The sequence below is a fragment of the Pseudonaja textilis genome, chromosome 1 (assembly GCF_049901715.1).
Source record: "Pseudonaja textilis isolate UNSWEBS1 chromosome 1, rPseTex1.2, whole genome shotgun sequence".
Lineage (NCBI taxonomy): Eukaryota > Metazoa > Chordata > Lepidosauria > Squamata > Elapidae > Pseudonaja > Pseudonaja textilis.
In genome coordinates, this window is record NC_141990.1 from 259,122,868 (window position 1) to 259,144,162 (window position 21,295).

Genomic DNA, 21,295 nt, shown 5'->3' on the forward strand with positions numbered 1-21,295 from the left:
ACCTAGAACTACACCACCTATGGTCTGATCTAAGCTTAGTATACAAAATTGTCTGCTACAACGTTCTACCTGTCAACAACTACTTCAGCTTCAACCGCAATAATACACAGGCAAACAATAAATACAAACTCAAAGTAAACTGCTCCAAACTCGATTGCAGAAAATATGACTTCAGCAATAGAGTGGTCAATGTCTGGAAGTCACTACCTGTCTCTGTTCTTACATCCTTAAATCCCCCAAAATTTAACCTTAAACCATGGACCTCACTCCATTCCTAAGAGGTCTATAAGGGGGCATGCATAAACACATGAGCATGCCTACTGTCCCTATCCAACTGTTCCCATTTATTCGTACTCATTTATTATGTATATACTTATACCAGTTTATATTTACATGTTTATATGTTATGTTCGTACTTATACTTGTTTTCTCATACATGCTTGACAAACTTACTTAAATAAATAAACAAACAAACAAACAAACAAACAAATAAATAAATAAATAAATACTAATCTAAGAAGAGACCACACTCAAAACAATTGTGCACTGTTCTGGTCACCGTGCCTTAATTAGGATATTATGTACCTTGAAAAAGGGCAAACATTACAAGAGCTCACTCTGGCAAGGCTACAGCAGATCTGAGTTTCCAATGAAGGAAGAAGCTGTGGAGAAACATGATGAAGCAAATAGTGTATGACAATTTAGAGAGAGGTTTTTTTTTTTCTTTCCCCCACAATGTTAGAATTTGAGGCCATCCTTTGAAAATGAATACAGGGAGATTCAGGATTGACAGACAGCCATACTTTTTCACACAGCTTACAGTTGAATTGTGGAATTTGCAGCCAGCTCTTTTGGCAATAACAGCCCCTTGGGGATGGTTTCTGGGCTGTTCATCAGACTATCAGTGCAACCATTTTAGATGGCTGACAGCTGCTTCCTAAATCATAAGCAGTGTGCCTTAAATACCGTGTTCTGCTACTCTCCCACCCCCACCCCCCCAAAAAATCCAGGCTTGTGAGTTTTCCAAAGCAATAGATCACTGTGTGATGCATAATAGTAAAATTGATAGGCCTGCATGGGCCTGATCTGCTTATGACTTTCCCAGTCTTTTAAAAACTGTACTATTAATTTCTTTTCCTTGTTATAGACTTAAAAAATGCCTGCCATGATGTCTTTCCTTTTAACGACTTGAGTGCTTTTGCACATTATATTAATCTTCCTTTTATTTTTCTTGTAAGTCCTTTGAATTTCTCCTGGCAGGAATTCCAAATGTATTGTTTTAACTGGTTTTGAATGTTCTTCCTTTTTCTTCTTTCTTACAGGGAAGGAAAGGGGGAGAAAATGACCTTGAGTGAGATTATGATTATACCACTACTGAGAGCAGAGGAAAAATTAAAGTCAGGCTAAAAGCCTTCTTTTGTAGGTGCCAACTTTTTTTCCCTAGCATGATCTTTCTATCATTTATATGTAACTTGAAAAGAAGAAATATGGCAGGTGAAGGTTTGTCTGGTTTAAAAATAAAGCAACAATCCACGTTTTAGTATCATCTTTTAAAACCTAGCATCTGAATTAGTTTACATGAATAAAAGCTACTATTAAAAATTCTATTTAGACCATTTATGAGAAGACATCAATCTTTCATTCTATTTTCTTTGTGACTATTGGTACCCTAAAATAAGATGGATAACCTTTTTTTTTTTAACGGATGGCTATTGCATCCCAATCTGCATGAATCGGAATATGTATTCACTTGTTGATGAATCTCTTGAATCACCTTTCACTTCTCTGCTAATATACTGTATAATTCTTCCCTTAGAAGACTTGGGATATTTTTCTTCGGAGTTATCTCCTCTCCAACTCAAAACCTAGCTGACCACTAATTGTGTATCTAGTATGAGAAATGAGCTGTTCGTTTCACATATAATCTGTCCTAAAATGTGGGTCCTTTTCATACTAGACTAGATCAAAAACTAAGAAAAGGCTCACTTCTTGAACATTGGAAACCCTACCTGGAAAGTGTCCTGATTTATGAGTCAAGCTTTAGTTGATTAATAAAGCCAATAAATCATTTAAAGCTTGTCCTGCTTAATAACATGGAGTTTGATTGAATGTAACACTAATGGGAAAACTACAAACACTACAAACTACATGCATAAGCACAAGCATCAACAGACTAGATTATTATGAAGTCTGGCATAATTAAATAATTATTGTGAAAGCATGTGTACAAAAGCTCACCTGATGATGTGACTTACCAAACCTGTCTTTAAACATAAGGCAATATTTTTGATACTTCATGGAACTTCAAGGATTGGTCTTATAAATGTGGACGGCAGTTTCCACAATATTAAATATACTAAAAATCTGAATACCATAAAGAAGAAAAAACTTTAGCAAGAAAGAATCTTCTTAAAAGAGCAAAAAGAAAAGAAAGATACAGGAATAAAATATGCTCCCTTTGAATGGAAAAATTCAAAACAGCTGAGGAACTATACTGACCAACACTAGCTTATGGGTAAAACTATGTTTCTGAGTGCTGCATGGGGAGTGCTGAATGAAATACTGACATGCTCCAAGACTGATATTCTCATTCTTTTTTTTTTTGTAAATTTTATTGGTTTTAAAAACAAACATAAACAAACAAAACATAAAAAAATCAAACTTTCTTCCATAGATATACAAATATATATTTATACAATATATATATTGTATATCTATGGATATGCTCATTCTTTCAGACAGGAATAAGAATGGAGAGATAAATACAAATATATCCAGGAACTCTAAAAAGATTCTGTGCATAGTGAATAACTCTACAGATTCTCCAAACACGAAAGATTGAAACAACAAATGGATATCTTTTTGGTGATATCTTTTCAAATCATAAAATAGGCTTAACAAAGTTATTTGTCTCACTGGGAGGGTTTGCAGCCCTCACTGCAAGTATTTGTATACCACTGGAGAATTCTGGGAGAGTGAAAAGGAGATCACTAAGAGCAATAGAGAAATGTTTGTCTCATTGGATCAAGCTATTAGTCTGGGAACTGTCTCACTGCTAAAAGCAAGTGAATCTTACAACTAAGAATCTAAATCAGAATGTCTGTGAGGGAATATCTATTTGGGTCCAAACAACTCTTAAGAGTAATAAAGTCATGGAGAAAGATCTTCAAGGTGTATATTATGATTGTATTCCTGCCCATAGAGGATTCCTATTACACCTGCAACTGGTTAGATTGTAGAACGAGAAAGTGGAGGATCTATAGGCACATCTAGCCACTCTGAGAATCACCCATTAAAATGAAGAATTCCTGAAAAAGGTAGAAGTTACTCTAACGTTGAACTAAAGAGAAAGGAAGGAACAGTGACAGAAAAAATGGAGCACTAAAGGAGGAACGATAGTAGCATGTAACTTGGACGAGCAAAAAATAATAATAATTAGGAGACTATCCTTGCAATGTAATAAAGGCCCAAACAAAAACAATACAGATAAAGAAAATAAGATATGCCTGACATCTCTCTTTCTCTCTCTCTCTCTCTCTTTTGTTATATATTTTTGTTACACATTTTGGTTTCATAGAGAGCTCTTTGACAAGCTGAGGGACAAAAGGGACAAGTATAAAAAAATGGAAACAGTTGCTTGTAACTAAAGCAGAATACCAGCAAATAGTCCAAATCTGCAAGGACACAATTAGGAAGGCTAAGGCTCAGAGTGAGCTAAAACTTGAAAAACTTGAAATGCTGTAAATATCGTACATTTAGATTTCAGAAAGGCATTTCATAAAGTAGACTACAGCCTACTTCTTGGTAAGAGAAAATAATGTGTGATAGACAGTATCATTACCAGATGGCTCTTCAGTTTGCTTAACAATCACAGTCAGTCAGCAATGGAACTTCATCCACATGAAGGGAAGGGGCTGAGAGGTTGACAACTCGGCAGTTCAAGAACTTGTGAGCAAGACACATGGCAGAATGAGTTCCCATCAATTTGTCTCAGCTATTGTCAACCTAGCAGTTCAAAAGCATGCAAATGCAAGTAGATAAATAGACAATGCCTTATGGTGCCTGCATTGTGGTGAATATACTAATAGGACACTTCAGTGGGAAAATAACAAGGACAAAGAAGGAGCCCCCTTGAGTGTCTCCTGGACAATGGTGATGTTACTCGTTAATCCTTTCAATGCAAAAGTGCCATGGTAGATGCTTCTGACACGAATATAGTAGTAGTACATGAAGGGAAATATGCAGTGCAGTTCCTCAAGGTTCTGCCTTGGGCCCAAATCTTCAACATCTTCATAAATGACCTAGATTTGGGTATTGAAGGATTCATTAAAATTGCAGATAACACAAAGCTGGGAGGAAATGCTAACATTTCAGAAAATAGACTCAAAATCAAGAGAATTAACAGACTTGACCATTGGGCAGTATCCAACAAAATGTAGTTCAGTGATGAGAAACAGTGGTGGGACTCAATTATTTTACTAATGGTTCTGTGGGCATGGCTTGGTGGGTATGGCAGGAGAAGGATACCATAAAATCTCCAGTCAGAGGTGGTATTTGCCAGTTCTCTGAACTACTCAAAATTTCTGCTGCCGGTTCTCCAGAACTGGTCAGAACCTGCTGAATACCACCTCTGAGAAAAGTGAAGTCCTGCAGCTAGCAAGAAAAACCAGAGTAGTACCTATAAGACAGATCTAAGTATCTTGATGGATTACCACTTAAGTATGAGTCAGAAGTATACTGTAGATGTCAAAGAAATCCAACACAGTCCTGGGAGGTATCAAGATCATGGGAAGTGAAAGTACTATTCTATTCTATACTGTCCTGTTGAGACTATATTTGGAACACTGCATCCAGTTTTGGTAACTGCAATAAAAAGGCCCTAGCAAGAGTGCAGAAGAGAGCTGATAAGGGGTTTGGAGGCTAAATCCTATAAAGAATGGCTAAAGGAACTAGGTATGTTTAGGTTGATGAAGAGAAGATTGAAGGGAGACATGATAGTAATGCTATCATCCTTGAAGAGCTCCATAGATAAGAAGACATTGATTTATTCTCCATAGCATTTGGGATAGGACAAGAAGCAATAGGTGGAAGATTGTCAGAGAGGATCCAACCTGGAAAGAAGAAGAATTTTCCTGACAGTGGGAACTATTAATCAGTAGAATGGCTTGCCTCCCAAGTTCTCTATCACTGGAGATTTTCCAAGAAAAGATTGGAAAATAATTTATTGAGATGGTATGAGGACCATCTCATATTGGGCAAAGGTTGGGCTAGAATACTTCATCCAAGCCTCCTATGATTCTATTATTCCAAGCCATACAATAAGATTGTTTTAGAAAAAGATGAATAATGCATTCCCTCAACTCTTTTGAACTAAGTAAAATCCAGGCCATGCCTATATGTGTGATATTACTGCATCTACTTTGTATTACCATCCCAGCCATTGTGGCATAAGGTAAAGAGCCAAGGAGATGACCATGGGGAAACCAGGCAGAAATAACAAGATTACAAAGAGTCCAGGAAACAGCAAAAACATGAAAAAGAAGTTCAACCTACATCCTCTCTAATTAATTTTGGTATAAGAGAGGAAGAGGAAAACCCACTCTGGCTTTTGAGATTGTGTTGCTATAGACTATTTTAGAACAGTTGATGTCAGATTTCTAGAGTCTGTTTCTTGTTCTGCCCTATCTTGAAAGGCTAACGTTACACTTTTAAAAACTATTAAGCATGTCATCTAGTCACTGAAAAATTGTCTATTTCCATGCTAAGAAATGGTCCAAACTCAATAATCTCTCCTTTGTTAAATATGCACGACACTGTATTTACATGTGTTACATGATATGCAAAGTGGAGTCTGATGTCAGACTCCACTCATTGGCACACCCGCTGGTGGGAAGATTTGAATCCCATCAGTGGCTGAAGTGTTGGACAGCACCAGCTATAAAAGCCGGTGCCTACCACATTCATTTGCTTTTTGATTCCAGCTTTAAAATAAAGAGTTTCTTCACACTCCTGAGTCCTGTTCCTTCCTTAGAATCCCACCTTCATCGCCAGTGTTAAATGGGTGTGGATGAGGAAGGAGCAGGACTCCAGATGTGAAGAAACTCTTTATTTTAAAGCCGGAATCAAAAAGCAAATGAACGTGGCAGGCGCCGGATTTTATAGCTGGTGCTGTCCAACACTTCAGCCACTGATGGGATTCAAATCTTCCCACCAGTGGCTGAAACAATGAGTGGAGTCTGACATCAGACTCCACTTTGCATATCACATAACACATGTAAATACAGTGTTGTTATGTCTCACCTGTACCAACGAGGTGAGAAGTCCAAATTCCCAACTGAAAACAAACAAGCAAGCAAGTCCAGTAATTTCAGGGTTAAATTCCTTAAGATAAGGTTCCTTAAGATAAGGTTCTTGGCAGTCTCACATAAGCTGTCTGTCAAGTCTGACAATAAAGCAGGAACATAAATCACAAACCTGTACCAACGAGGTGAGAAGTCCAAATTCCCAACTGAAAACAAACAAGCAAGCAAGTCCAGTAATTTCAGGGTTAAATTCCTTAAGATAAGGTTCCTTAAGATAAGGTTCTTGGCAGTCTCACATAAGCTGTCTGTCAAGTCTGACAATAAAGCAGGAACATAAATCACAAGCCGTCAGCACACACAGGATACTTGAAGCTTCTCTCACTAAATTAACACGTTGTCCCGAACAAGTTCTCAGAGTGAACACACCCACTTTTATTCCCTGTGGGGCCTGTCAGTCCCTCATCTCAGTCTCTGATTCGTCCTTTCTTTCTGCATTGCAACTCGCACTTTTTCCTGCGCCGTTGCCTCACATCAAGCCAGCATTCCTCAGCTTGATCTTCAGTCAGAGACTCTGATACGTTCTCCTGGTTATCTGCCAACACCTGAGGCACAATCAGAGAGGAAGGTCTTGCTGATGAGGAAAGTCCTGGGGAGGAAGGCAACTCCAAATCCTCTAACAAAGCAGGCTCAAACCTCAGAGCCAAATCCTCCTCTTCCTCATTGTCCAAGTCTTCGTCCTCTAGCAAAGCAGGCTCAATCGTCAGAGCCAAATCCTCCTCTTCCTCATTGTCCAAGTCCTCGACCTCCGACAAAGCAGGCTCAAACCTCCAAGCCACAACACAGTGTCATGCATATTTAACATGTAACACCTGAAACCTGGATAGACACACCTTCAAGAGAGAAACAGTCTTCTCATTTAATAATAATATAATCCAGGTCTGTTGTCGCATTGACAACAAGGTCATGGATCAGAGAAATTCCTGAGCCCATTAGGATTTTCTCTTCCTTTTCTTATAGCAGTTTTCCCAACAGTAAAATAACCTTCTTCTCTTATGTTATATTATTTATCTCCTAAACTTGTTGTTGTCATCCTTCCCTATATTGTCTCTGTTCATAATTACCAATAGGATCTGTTCCATGAACACCTACACTCAACAGATCCTGGCTTCTCAATGTTTCCATTATGCTCCTGAAAATCTATACCTGCTGAGCAACCTTCACATTATCTACATGTGGCATTTTTATTCCAGACAAGTTATACCTAAAAGGAAAATGATTGACTTAAAATATAATCCTGTGGGCTCCAACATAAGTGTCAGATATTTTTGGTGCCTCTTCCTCAAGTAGCAACTCATTTGCAAATCACTATACCATAATCACTTCTGATATAATTTTTTTAAGTTAAATCAGGCTAGGGCAAAGCAGGGCTCTTTAAGATATTTTGCAGTCACTGAAGAGCTTGTATTAATTGTTTGCTAGATTGAGACAAATGTGAAATATGTTTGGTGACATGGGAATAAATGTAATAATAAATTAAACATGCTCCCAATGCTGTACTTCATTCTTCAGATAAATAAAGGCACAGAATCCTTTTTGACCTCTCCTTTTTCTCCTATTGCATTGTCAACACATCAAATTCTTTCTGCATTTTTTACCTTTCATCCATCTACTCCACATGAACTCAAGTGACCTAGAGTGACCAATCAAGAACTCTCCCTCAGCCAGCATACATTTACACAAATAAAGGATTTCTTCATGCTTCTATACTCTACAAAATCAACTGTGTATCATTATGTGACTTCTGTGTCTCACAAAATTGTCTCTCAAGCCCCAAAATCTAATAAAGCATTACTCTTCACTAAGCATACAAAGGAAGGGTCTTCTCTTTCTTCCTTTCTCTTTGATGTTGCATCTGGCTCTTCTGGCAGGTGAGAGGAGGTGAAGTACATGGACTTTCAGATGCTTTCCCCCACTCATATCTTTGCCTATAGACATTTATCTCCATAAAAAAATACCTTTCTCTTTTTTAGTCTGTAGTAAGCCCATGAATACATTTTTCCTATCATTTTTTTTTGCTTCCCTGCAGTGTCATTTTGCTAACTTTGGGGAGAGATGGGAGATGAGAAGGGAAAAGAGAAACACACCTGTATTAATCCAGGGAAATTGAAACAATAAATCATAGTTTATTATACTGCCCTTCTCTATAAGGACTTGCTTTTAAAGAACAGTACATTAGCCCCATATTGCAGGATTACTTGGGCAAATCAAATGAATTTTATATAATTCTGCTCCTTTCCAATGTAAAATACCATTCTCGATCTGAAAAAAATGCTGAAAAAAATGTGGCAAAAAATCAGGCACTGTGATGCTATGAATGGGATGAGCTCTCATTAGATTTGAAATATTTTACCAATGTGATTTGGGTTAATTATGAATGAAAATGTATATACTGTGTGCCATCTTCCTTCACTAGATCTACTCAAGAAGCTCCCCAACTATGCAAGAAACATTTATTGTAAGTCTACAAGGGAAGCCCCTCATCAAATGGATCAGCTTGCCATCTTTAAACTGCTTGGCATCTGACTCAGGGAACCCACTAGCCAATTTTCCCAGTCCATAGGCTCAGAGCATTGTGTCCTCATATCTTCCGCTACCTAAACAAATATAATCTCTCCCACCACTGCTGTTGATTCATCACACAATCAACTGTCAATCCTCCCACTGGCATGAAGAAATCCATGCTATCCACAGTGTGTTAATTAATTCAGTGATTTCATCCAGAGCTACTTGCAGCAGTTTTCATGTAAATGGCATTTACCAATTGCCTCCTTTTTTTGAGCCTGTTCTTTTCTGTTTCATTTTTACTACTCACATTATGGCAAATAGCATCTTTTCTTTCTCCTGGTCACCATAATGCTGGACAGCAATCAGGCTTTTTTGAGTCAGATTGATCTGTCCAGTTTCAATGAATTCTTTTTGCAAATCATTCAACTTCAATGGACCATTAATTCCTGAATGAATTCAGACGTACATGCAGTAACCTTGACAGTTTTCCAGTTTTTAGAAAGCTTCTAGCAGTTTGCCATCTTGGTTACTTCTTCACCCAGATAGATATAAGTATAGTATTTCTCAATAATTTTATTTTGTTTAGGCTAGCAATGCCACTCGAATTAGAGACCTGCAAGGTATATCAAGAGTACATAGTCCAGATCATAAGAAATAATTATTCTGCATTACTCTGCAAGACACTGCTTTTAATACTATGTCCATTCATGTGCACCACAATTTAAAAAGAACAGTAACAAATTGGGGCAGGATCAGATAAGAGGTATAAAAAGAATGAGAGTCTTGAAATTAATTTTTTTGAGAAATGGTATATATAAGAAACCAAACCCTGTAATGAATCAACATGTACAAGAGTCAAGGTATGTTTAGTCTAAAGAAAAGAGGTGGGGAGAAATATGATAGCATTCTTCATAACTAAAGTTGTCACATATAGAAAGACGTGTAGGTGTTTTCTCCATGCCCCAAAGGGAAAAATCAAACCAGTATTAAAATTACAACGATATAGATTCAGACTAGATCTCAGGAAATAACTCATAATTGTATAAGATGTCACCCATGGAATGAAGGGGCTACTTCTCCTTCCTTGGAAGTCTTCAGATGCTGGTTGGTTAATGGCTTCTGCATTGAACAAAGGGTTGGACTAATAAACTGCTAAAGTAGTCTCTTACTTTATAATTCTATGCATTAATTTTTCCTTCTGTGAAATGCTGATTGTAGCTGTGCATTTTACTGGTAATGTACTGATTGCTGTAAGATAGAATATTACCAAAACACTTCAGTCTCATGGTTAACCAGTGCAGGCATTTGCCCACCCCTTATTACCGTAAATATTATCACTTCTTAATTTCTTCCAATGTTCTAATGTCATATCTCTCTCTCTCTCTCTCTCTCTCTCTCTCTTTGTGTGTATTTGTGTGTGTGTAAAATATATATTGGCACATACTTGCTTATACAGGGCTTCTTAGAAATTAAGCATCTGCAGCCATAATTGTTTACTGCTATTTATCCGTGCCTGCAGCTATATCCAGCTAAACATCACTCCACAAAAGACTGACTGATTGAGAGGTATATTTTGGACAGTGATATTGAAAGCAAACAAACACAAGACCTCAGCTATAAATCACACAGATGAAACCAGAGTTATCGACATGGAACCAGATTTCTTGCAAATGGCAAAATAGTAGTATAATGTAGAGGTTAAACTATTGGATCAAGACCAGGGAAATCCAGGTTCATATCCACCCTCATCTACAGAAACTTACAGAATGACTTTGGGCTAGTAATTTTCTCAGCCCTTATTGACACAGTTGCTCTTTTAGGAAAAGTGAGATATGGTGGGGGGGGAGCATTATGTAGATCATCTTGATAACCTGAATGAAAAATGGGAGGGAAAGCTAACAGATCATTAGTTGAAATTGCCCTAGCATCTTCTTACATCCTGACATTTTAAATATTGTTGTTGTTTTTTTATAAAAAAAATAGCAATATGGGAATGAGATATTTTATTCATTATTTTCTCAGTTTGAACATTGTTTTCAGAAAAGAAAGTTAAGAAGTAATTGCATCTTGGTTTTTTTAGGTAGCTTTATGCAACAACAACTGGATTCAGTTTGCCAAAAATGCATTGGCACAGACTCAAACAGCCCCCCTTCTCTGTGTTCAACTATAACCATAGGGACAATGAAACAAAATTGGCACCAATGGTATAGGGCCTGGTTACTTGAGGGAAGCTCCTCAAGTATCTCCTCAAGCATCTGCCTGGCCAATTTGGTACACTCCAAGTACCAATTGATTAAACAGTACCATCCATCAGCATTCTAGAAGTGTGTGTTCTCTCTGTAGCAATGCCTGCCCTCTAGAATGAGGTTCCCACAAGATCCATATGAACCCCACTGTGCTGTTGTTCAAAAAAAAATATTGAAAACCTTATTCAGACCTTTGGCAAGGGACAGTAAGACATCTTGCTTCATTATTTTTGCCAATTTTTATCTTTGTCCTGTGTGTCTTATTGATTTCACTGTAATTTTTTAGTCTGTGTTGTGTTGTTGTGAGCCATGCAGAATAATTGAGAGTAGGATGATATTATATACATCTTTAATATATTATGGTTTGTTGCATAGTCAGGCAGATGTTCCAGACTTGATCTGCCCAATCGAGTCTTTCCCAAGGACCTGGAATGAGCAGTTGTTTGATGGTATTAAAGATATTGGTATAGGATGTAAGCTTTTGCAATTAACTGATGGTGATTTTGTCAATGCCAATCATGTTCAAGTGGTGCTCTAATTGTTCTGAAATTGCACCCAAGGCATTTATTACTATTAGTACTACTTTTGCTTTCTTTTGCCATAGTCATTCTAGTTCTCTTTGCAGGTCTTTATATTTTGCTATCATTATTATTTTATTTGCACTTATTAAATCACTCATAGAACTCTTCAATCTCTATGATAGTCTCACTTTTTTTCTTAAATTTCCCCACTGACCCACTTTGCAGTCCAAATAGAATTGTCATAGAATCAAAAAAGAATAAGCTAAAACTTGGCCTGCATCCAGCCAATCTAGAACTTCACATTCTGGTTTTTTTTTTTTCTTTCTCCTGAGTACTTGTGCTCATATATTTATTTTCAACCTTTTAATGTTATTACTTAGTTCGTCAATAAATATCTCAGGCATTCTTGAGGATAGCAATGTTTCTCCTTGTTCTCTGCAGTGTTATATGAGGTGAAGACTTTCTTTTTTTGTGAAAAATGACTGTCCAGTTAAAGGTTTGTTACTTTCTCTTAAATATGTTCTACAATGAATACTATCCATTAATAGGATATAAAATCCAGCCTACAACAGATTCGGAGGTCCATGTAAATCCAAGTACTCTCTGCACCATTATCTGTAATTAATTAAAACAAAAAAGAATTTTATTTGTTCAATGTAATTCTAGTTAAACAGAAAAGACTTGAAATCTCCTATTACAGCCAGTAAATGTGCTGAAAGGAAATAAACCTTGAACCAAAGGAAAGCAGTAGTGAGAGACTGTATTGATCAAAAAGACGATTGCATTTAGTTTACAATAAATACTGTGCAGTAGAAAGCATAGGTCTTCTGCATTTTAATTAAATCCACTAAAGACACATTTCAGTATAGGTAAACTATTTAATATAACCCAAGTCTGCTGTGTAAGAGATGTTGGTTCACTACCAACCAGAGAATCACTGCAATATGCAACATCAGTCAACGAATATAAAACTTTGTTCCACTACAGTCACTCCAAAAAATAAAGGGATTTGCCCCTAAGAATGAGATTAGCTAATCCAGGACTTCCACTGCTTATATGGAAGAAAAATGCCCTCCATAGCACAATGTCCAACTCAAATTTACATGAGCTGAATATTAATAGGTTGCTGAAATTTGCCAAATTGTTTTCAGTTTTTGTGATGCACAGAAATCTGTATAATTTTTTCTGCCATTTTGAGGCACAAAATATACAAAGATAAATGTATACACCTTAGCATATTTACCCCATATATCTTAATATATTGTTCTGACCCAAACCTTGTTTCAAGGAAACAAACACGAAACAAAAGTAACAGCAAAACCTTTTAATGATTCTTTACTAATTCCATACTTTCATGGTTAAAAGGCTGTTTCAAATTAATTGTCTCTGATAAGAACAAGCCTTGCCAAAGTTGTGCAAGGCTGCCAAGAACACTAGATAAAGTTACTAAAAAATATTTCAAACACAAAGAGTTTCCAAACACCAACCAAGATATTCTGAACGTCCACAAGGCTTGAATGCAAAAACTTCTTTGCTCCCTGAAAAGAACTCGGGGTTCTCAGCTGGCTTTTATCTCTTAAGGGAGGGGCCATTATCTTGCAGCCTTACTCCCGAGTCACCCATGCTGGTGCAGCTGCTCTTTCGTTCAAGCAGCCCTGCGTGCATGCGCACTGGGCACAGGCTTCTCAGGGACCTCTTCATCACTGCTGCCAGCCTCCACAATCTCCGAAGGCAGACATTCCACTCCCTGATGGTCCTGGCCCCATCCCTGCATCACACGCAGGCCCCTTATCTGAGTCCTCGCTCTCCAAGACCTCAGCCATCCGCACCTGCTGCCAGAGAACCACAACACATATTTACCCCATATATCTTAGCATATTTATCCCACTTCTCCCTCTGCCCCCCCCCGCCCCCCCCCAAAAAATATCCCAGGGAGAAAATTAGAAATTCTCCCTCCCTTGACTGTGACATAATGCCATTTACTTTAAATCAGTGTTTCTCAAACTCAATAACTTTAAGATGTGTAGACTTCAACTTAAAGTTACTGAGGTGGAAAAATACTAGGCTAGTCTGTACTACAGCACATCCAGAAAAGCGGAACTCTGACTTTACCTTCAGTAATTTAGTTCCTTTGTTGAACTGTTCTTACCTTTGGGATTTCTTCCCTAATGTTTCACTGGAAATTTGCTTTCCTGAAACTTAAAATCAGGACTATGCAAACTTGAACCATTTGGGAAATCAAGAGTTCTCTTGATAGAAGAAAATATACTGACCCTCCTTCTCCACCAATCCCTAGACCAGGGCAAATTATAAATTACACTATTCAGGTATCACATTGACAATTTCCCAAATGAAAATCAAACCAGAAGTAATTCAAGATGCCCTCAGTGTGGCCCAACCCAAGCACATACCTAGTTTGGTTGGAACATCATGACTCATGACACCCTGAACTCCTTTCAGCTCCATGGATTTACTTCCAGAAACTATCAAACTGTTCGCAGAACAGCATATTCTCCCATTCCCTCAATAATTTCCCCCCCAAATGTCTTCCCACTAGCTCTCAATGAAGGATTGGAAAATCAGGAGGAATATTTAAAGAGATTGGGAAACACTCACAACTGCATTGGATTGATTGAGAAATTTTCAGCTGCAATCCTACATAATAGCCAACTCAAGAATTTCAAAAAGTTTGATTCTTCCATAAAACAATGTGTCTAGTGAGAATGGTATAAGATAAGGAGAAACTCTGAAGGTGGCATAGCAGGTTGGTCTCTATTGTTAAGGTTTGGATTTCCTGTTGTACATAGGCTGTGCATTTGTTTTTATATTTCTTATTACCAAACCAAAAATTCAGTTATCTCTTGTATAGACTTAGCAGAAAAGCAAAATAAATGATCAGTGCCAGTTTTTAAAGTTCTATTGTCCCTGACTCATCCAGAGACATTTAATCATTCTTTCTAAATGTTTGATATTTATGAATATTCTAGTGTGATTATGCCCTTGTTGTCTCTTCTATTCCTATCCAGCAGGTGACAAGTCTTTGCAAAATTTGTAATAATAACCCAATTATGGTGGTAGATTTTCTGTATGTAGCCTGGGGACCCAATCTTTCTGAAATACTTGATACATAGATCCCACCTGAATCTGTACAATTGGTTTGAGTTGATCCCCGTTTTCATTCAATAAGCAGAAGTCCTTCCATTTGTGGAATCTATGTGGATAACCTGACTTGGAATTTATGCTAGGGATTTATGGAAAGAAGGGATGAACTGAATAAAATCTTCCGATACCTCATTATACATATCATAACTGCGGTAAGAATAGCCTTCGCACAGGGATGGAAGAAGGAAAACATACCATCTGAAGAAGACTTGACACAAAAAAATAATGGATTGCGCGGACTTGGATAAATTCACAATAGAATTAAGGGGCAAAGATGAGTAGGACTATTATGGGGTTTGGGATAGGTGGTACAAATGGGTGGAGGATAGAAATAAGAGCTGGTGTTTATGTAAAAAAAGGAGAGGTATGTATTAATAACGACATGAACACTATTAATGTAAATAGAGATTTGTATTTTTGTTTTTAAAAAATAAAATATTAAAAAATAATAAAACCTTGGTGTCACTTTTCCCATTCCAAACCATCAGCTACTTATTCACTATTACAGTAGGAGCAAACTCAGAAGAAACAGTCAAATCTAAACAGCAATGGTTAAAAGCTAGACATGATTTTTAAATTGTGTGTGTGTGTGTATATGTGTGCTTTTTTTCTTCCAAGTACCCTTGGAATTTAAGCAGCACAAAAATTGGCTTATTCTAAAACAAGCACATGAGGCAAGGAACACACAGTATTCACCATCTGGCTAACAAAGCCTGTATTTAATACTTGATATTGAGCTTCTTCTAGCATACTGTGATAATACTGAAAACTTTTGTAGAGCAGTTTCGAGGTCTAACATAATACTGCAGGCTTCTACTGACATGGGAAACCTCCAGCATTTAGATCATTATACAATATTGCCATTGGATCAACTTTTAAGATTTTAAAATGCTACTTCTTTTATTCTACTTCTCTTTTAATCACTAGATGCATTCCTGCATAAATAAAAGGTACAGTACGTACATATGTATACATATATATCTAATTCTAACCACAGGTAAAATGCTCTTTTAATACACAGCTTGTACCAAATTAATGGCATATTTTTCAAGAAATGGACAAAATGATACTATGTAGATTAGCACATTTCTTAACATGAAATTTTGCAAGGAAAATAATGATTTATTTTCTCAGCATATCCACTATTAGAATGCACATTATTCAAGCACAGGGCTTGTCATATCTAGCTTCCTTGCCCTCATTCATTAATTTTGTGAAATAGTCATTATGAAAAGCTTAGTACTCTATTCATTTTGCAGTCACACAGTTTCAAAGAATGAAGACATAAAATGTGAATAAATACAAAAATGAAGGAGCTTTTGTTTAAATGATGATGACTTAATTTAATTCAAGTCTTCATGACCTATGATTTCATCTATATCTCTGGAATCTTTTAATATTGAAGCCATACAAAAATATTTATGTTTAGTTGATTAGTATATTATGTCAAATATCAGATTAAGCAAATATCTTCTGGGTGCAGTATTCTTTGCTGGAATTCCAGTAACTAAGAATTTTGATACCATTGAGTAGAGATGAAGTTATAGTTCATCAGAGGTCTATCTTTGGTCCTCCTAACATAGTAGAGTCACATGTTAACTACTGTACAACTCATTAGTATTGTATTTTGCATGGTGATTTAGATTACAATCTGAGGCACACTAGAGCATAGGTTTTCTGCCACTGACATAAAAAGGTTCAGGTTACACATCCACATTCTTAAGACATTTCCTGATAGCAGGAAAATAGTGCCTTCATAACAGTCTAATGTCTGAAACAATTTTTTCATGATAAAGCAAGGTGCAAGGGAACAAAGTGGTGGGAATTGCATATAAATGTTAATTTCAGGATAAGAAAAGCCTATACATAATCTGTTTCTTGTTTATTCTAGCTGGATAACATTAGCAAGTTATTTTCCTCTTCTATGAAGGACAAAATTCAGGGAGGTCAAAATTAATTTTACTAACCCAAGTATATTTTCCTGGTGAGTTTAGAAAACTGACATTTTCTGGAACTAGAAAGTTACATAAGGATTCCCACTGCTAAACTTCATTCTGCTGTAGAACAGAAATATGGATAAATTAGCATCTGTCTGGCAGCAGAATACAGGAAGAATGTCCATGTCTATTAGAAATTATTCTATGTTAAATATAAGCAAGCAACAGGTATAAGATTATCATTTAAAGATCCCAAAGCTAACCCTTTCCTTTGATGATTTGATTGGGCAATCATAAATTTACAATTTGTTTTAGCACCAAAGAGTTGAATTGTCTAAAATGTATGAGTGAAATTATTTTGCCTGACAACTGCTTACAATTTAGTCATTTTTAAAACCCCAAACAATTGTTTTGGCTCATCACAACTATTGAATTCATGATTTATTCCAATGCCAGCTCTTGAAAGAATGATAATATTCCATGTTAAGAAGATGACTCAGCAAGCTGAAGGTATGCATCGCATCAGCCCACAGTATTTGCATTTTTATAAACAATCTTTTATTTTATTTTTTGTTGTTTAGCTTTCCAATACAGCCTTGTTAGTTGTCATCCCAATGAGTTCAAGAGAAATGGCAGATTTCATGTATAAAGTACATAAGGCCCTCTTTGAAGCAAAAGTAATTGGGTCATGGGCAAAAAAACCCGACTGACTGATCAACTCTGAATGTACTTTAACTGCTGTTCATTAAATTAGATTTGGATTATTTATTTGGGGATCTTCATTTTGCTTGCATTGTTGCTGAGAAATGTTCACTGCAGCATCATATTACTTTGGGTTATATCATTGAATAGACTTTCCATAGCAACATATTTACAAATGCAAGATTATCGAAAAGGTGAACTTTTATATAATTCTTCAAGCAATACATTTACCACAGAATGAATTATAGCAGCTTTGGTGTTGCTATAATAGGAAAAATACACTTGGCAATATGTGTGTGTGTGTGTGTGTGTGTGTGTGTGTGTGTGTGTGTTCATGGATAACAATGAGTTATAGTTGGTTTTCAGTTATTTATTGCAATAATGCTACAGCAAATGTTCACAGTTTAGCTAGTGTACTCTAAAACTTGAGATAAAGCTGCATGATTGTTAATACTATCAAGCTTGGTTTGGTGGATAGTAAATTGGTTGAATAAATGTCAACAATATTCCAAGTTGGGTTGGTTTTTCAAAGATTTTATGCTTATGACTTTGGAATAAGTTTAAGAGAACTTGCTGGGAATTACATAAGAAGTACAGATAACTATTTATGACAGGACAATCATTATTTTCTTTTCATACAACATAAAGCTCTTCCCAAATTCATACAAGACAACTCAGCCTTAATAGATGGAAGCAAAAATAAACTAAATTTGATGGGTTACTTTCTGACCATTAATATTCTAAATGAGATGTCTGGTATCAACCAATCTTTAATTTACTACAGACCTACGAAAGGATTTAAATATTCATGATAAAATGTTTTAAATCTTTTCTTCAACCTGCCTAAAATGTACAATATACAAGGGAAAAAAAAGATGGTCAGAAAATAAATCTAAACCCCAAACTATCGTATTGCAATGCAGCAATGGGAACTGCAGGCTGGCAAGTTGCACTGTGAGGATGAGAAGAAAAGGCATTTCTGTTTACAGGGTCTCTTTCTTTCTTTTCCTTCCCCTTTTGATCCTATTCTGCAAAAACTGTGTCAACCTTCACGATAGAAATGATAGCCAGGCCAATCAAAGCATCATAAAATTTTATTTGCCTTCAAACAGAGTCTTTTTATTAACTTTTTACTGTGCAAGAGTCTTTAAATAAACCTTGCCACTGAATAGATCAGATTTACTAAATTGGCTATCAAGTAGTTTTCCCTTGATTGACAGATTGATATCCAACTTCATTATTGTATGGATAGATGTGCTTTTGTTTGTTGCCTGTAATAATCATTCCAGGCAATATACTTGTATGTGTGGACACATGTGTGGACATTCTGCATGTTCATATATATCATACCACATCCAGTAGTCAGTTGTCTCACATGACGTACAACCAAATCTATGCATAAGGAAAAAAACAAGACATTCCCACAATTAAAAAAAGCATGTTTCAGAATTAATAGAATGCTTCTCACTTCTTTGGAAAACTAATGTCATATTTTGTGCTAAACAAAATGCTCAAATGAAGTAACCTTTTATGGCACCTCACTTACAATCCACATTAACCTCAAAAAGAATAATTGCAAGTTAGGGAGACTAAGTTACAGATTCCTCAAAGACAACACCTGTAAGCGGAGCAAGCACCAGAACTTGTTGAAAAATTAACTTAAATCATCAGATCTATCACAGGAAATTTGGCAGGTTGTATCAGGCGCACATACCAAAACATCTCACTTTTCAACCACAAAGAAAGATGGAGAAAGCGAATGCTATGAAATTTGAGTAAGATTAATCCCTTTCTCTGCAAATGACACTACAGAAAAAAAATGGAATCAAAAATAAATCTAAAACGGTACAAGAACATATGCATCTTTGAGAAAATTTGTCTGATAAGCAGCAGTTGAGAAACCCTGACTAATTTCAATTTTGTTATCAATCTGCATTAGTGGAGAGCTGCTTTCTGAACCCACATATTCATTTTAGCTGAGCCTGCTGAAATGCACAAGGGGGAGGGATGAGAGTGAATACAAGGACTCCAATCAAAGTTATTGATAGGTAAGAGGGGGTGATGGGGAGCGATACAGATTATATTCTATTTGCCTAGAAAGAGAGGCCACAGAATTCCTTCACATCAAACCTCCAAGATACTGCTTTAATCCACCATATATCATCAGCTATCACAAAGATAGATAGATAGATAGATAGATAGATAGATAGATAGATAGATAGATAGATAGATAGATAGATAGATAGATAGATAGATTTCCCAGATACTTTACAATACAAACGCTTAACCCGACTGGTAACTTTAGTGAACGATCAAGTGCTATCCATTCAACATGGGGGGAAGTAGAAAAAAATAAAGAACATTATTAAAAAAAAATACGGTAATGAAGATTTTGGACTTACCTGTCCAATAGTCGCTCCTGAAAACTTCTCCAATGAAAATGAAAATCCCTCTAGTTCCCCCGGGGATCTTTTAAGTTGATTCGGAGCACAATAATCAGTGAGTTTTTCAGATGGTCCATTTACTAATCATCCAGCTCAAGGGAGGGGGAGAGAAAAAAACCGGAAAGGTGTCCAAGAGACTTTGCAAAAAGTATGTCCAGGTTTCCAAAGCAATCGGGAAAAGGAGGAAGGTGAAAGAGGCACAGAAAGCAGTGGCCCGAGAACAGAAATTCTCTCCGTCTGCGCGGTATACCTAGCTGCTCGCTCTCCAGAGCGGGAGAGCAAAGCCGTCAGTGGTAGCTTCCAATCTTTGCTGCAGATGGTACATCTCGCTCCTACCTTCCCAATTGGGCAAGCGATTCAAAGAACAGGAAAGACAGCCGTCTCTCCCCCGCCCCCCTCCCGCCCCGGGGAAAAAAAACCAGGTGGACTGTCAGCCACTCGCTCACAGAACCTGATCAATCAAGAGAGGGCCGGGGTGGTCACCAGAGACAGCTCTATGCTGGGTGCCCGGGATTATGGCAAGGTTATTAATCTTGCTTTGCTGCATCTCCCTCCCACCCCTTGCATTCAGCCGCCTGCATTGAAATGATTGCCAGCTCTGTCTCTGTCCCTCTTTCACTGCATTTTGCTCAGCCCTTCCTTTGCTGCAAGTAAAACACAGAGAAGGGAGGCATACTAATAAGTTGGTTAGCTACAGTTTTCTCTGAGGCATTCTACATACGCTGTGTGTGTGTGTGTGTGTGTGTGTGTGTGTGTGTGTGTGTGTGTGTTAGTTGTGTGTCCAACTGGGCATGAGATCAAGAGCAGGTCTGATGTCTGTGGGTTGCCTTGTGCATAGATGGAAAGTGCATGCAGTAGCTTCATTTGCACTAGCTTCAGCAAAGCAGTTTCCCCATTTGCCAGATGCAGAATTTATTTGGGATTAGTTCTCTTCAAGAGGATCTTAGTTTACTGAAGATGTACAGGAGATGGAGCATTCAGTTCTCTCTCTCTCTCTCTCTCTCTCTCTCTCTCTCACACACACACACACACACACACACACACACACACACACACACACACACACACACAAAAGCCCAAGGCCCTGGACTGGCAGTTGAAAGCAAAAGACATCTTACAGAAGAAAATGAGACGAAGTTAATAAATATGGCTTTGAAAAGTGCACATCAGTCAGTGTATGCTCTAAAATGTCTTCTCACAGTCCTAGAAATTAGAGTTAAGGGCAGTTCCTGAAACCAGCAAGAACATATAAAGGTAACAGACTCCTTTGTTATGGAAATAACATTGGAAATCACCTGGGTGAAGGAAGGGATTTTAGGAGTGGTCAGCCCCCTTCTCTTTCATTATTGACTGGTTCTCTTGGGTGTCAGTAAGGCATTCTCTTCTTCTCTTTCTTGTCCCAGCACCACAAAAGAA

The 21,295-nt window shown here is 37.2% G+C and overlaps 1 protein-coding gene across 1 annotated transcript in view; it reads right to left on the reverse strand.

Moving 5' to 3' along the window:
- LRRC4C (leucine rich repeat containing 4C) overlaps positions 1-20,231 on the reverse strand; it is a 784,071-nt gene extending 763,840 nt beyond the window's left edge. The window contains exon 1 of the mRNA XM_087921389.1: positions 19,838-20,231. The gene's annotated coding sequence lies outside the window, so the exon portion shown is untranslated. The remainder of the gene's footprint in view (positions 1-19,837) is intronic.
- Between the last annotated feature and the right edge of the window lie 1,064 nt (positions 20,232-21,295).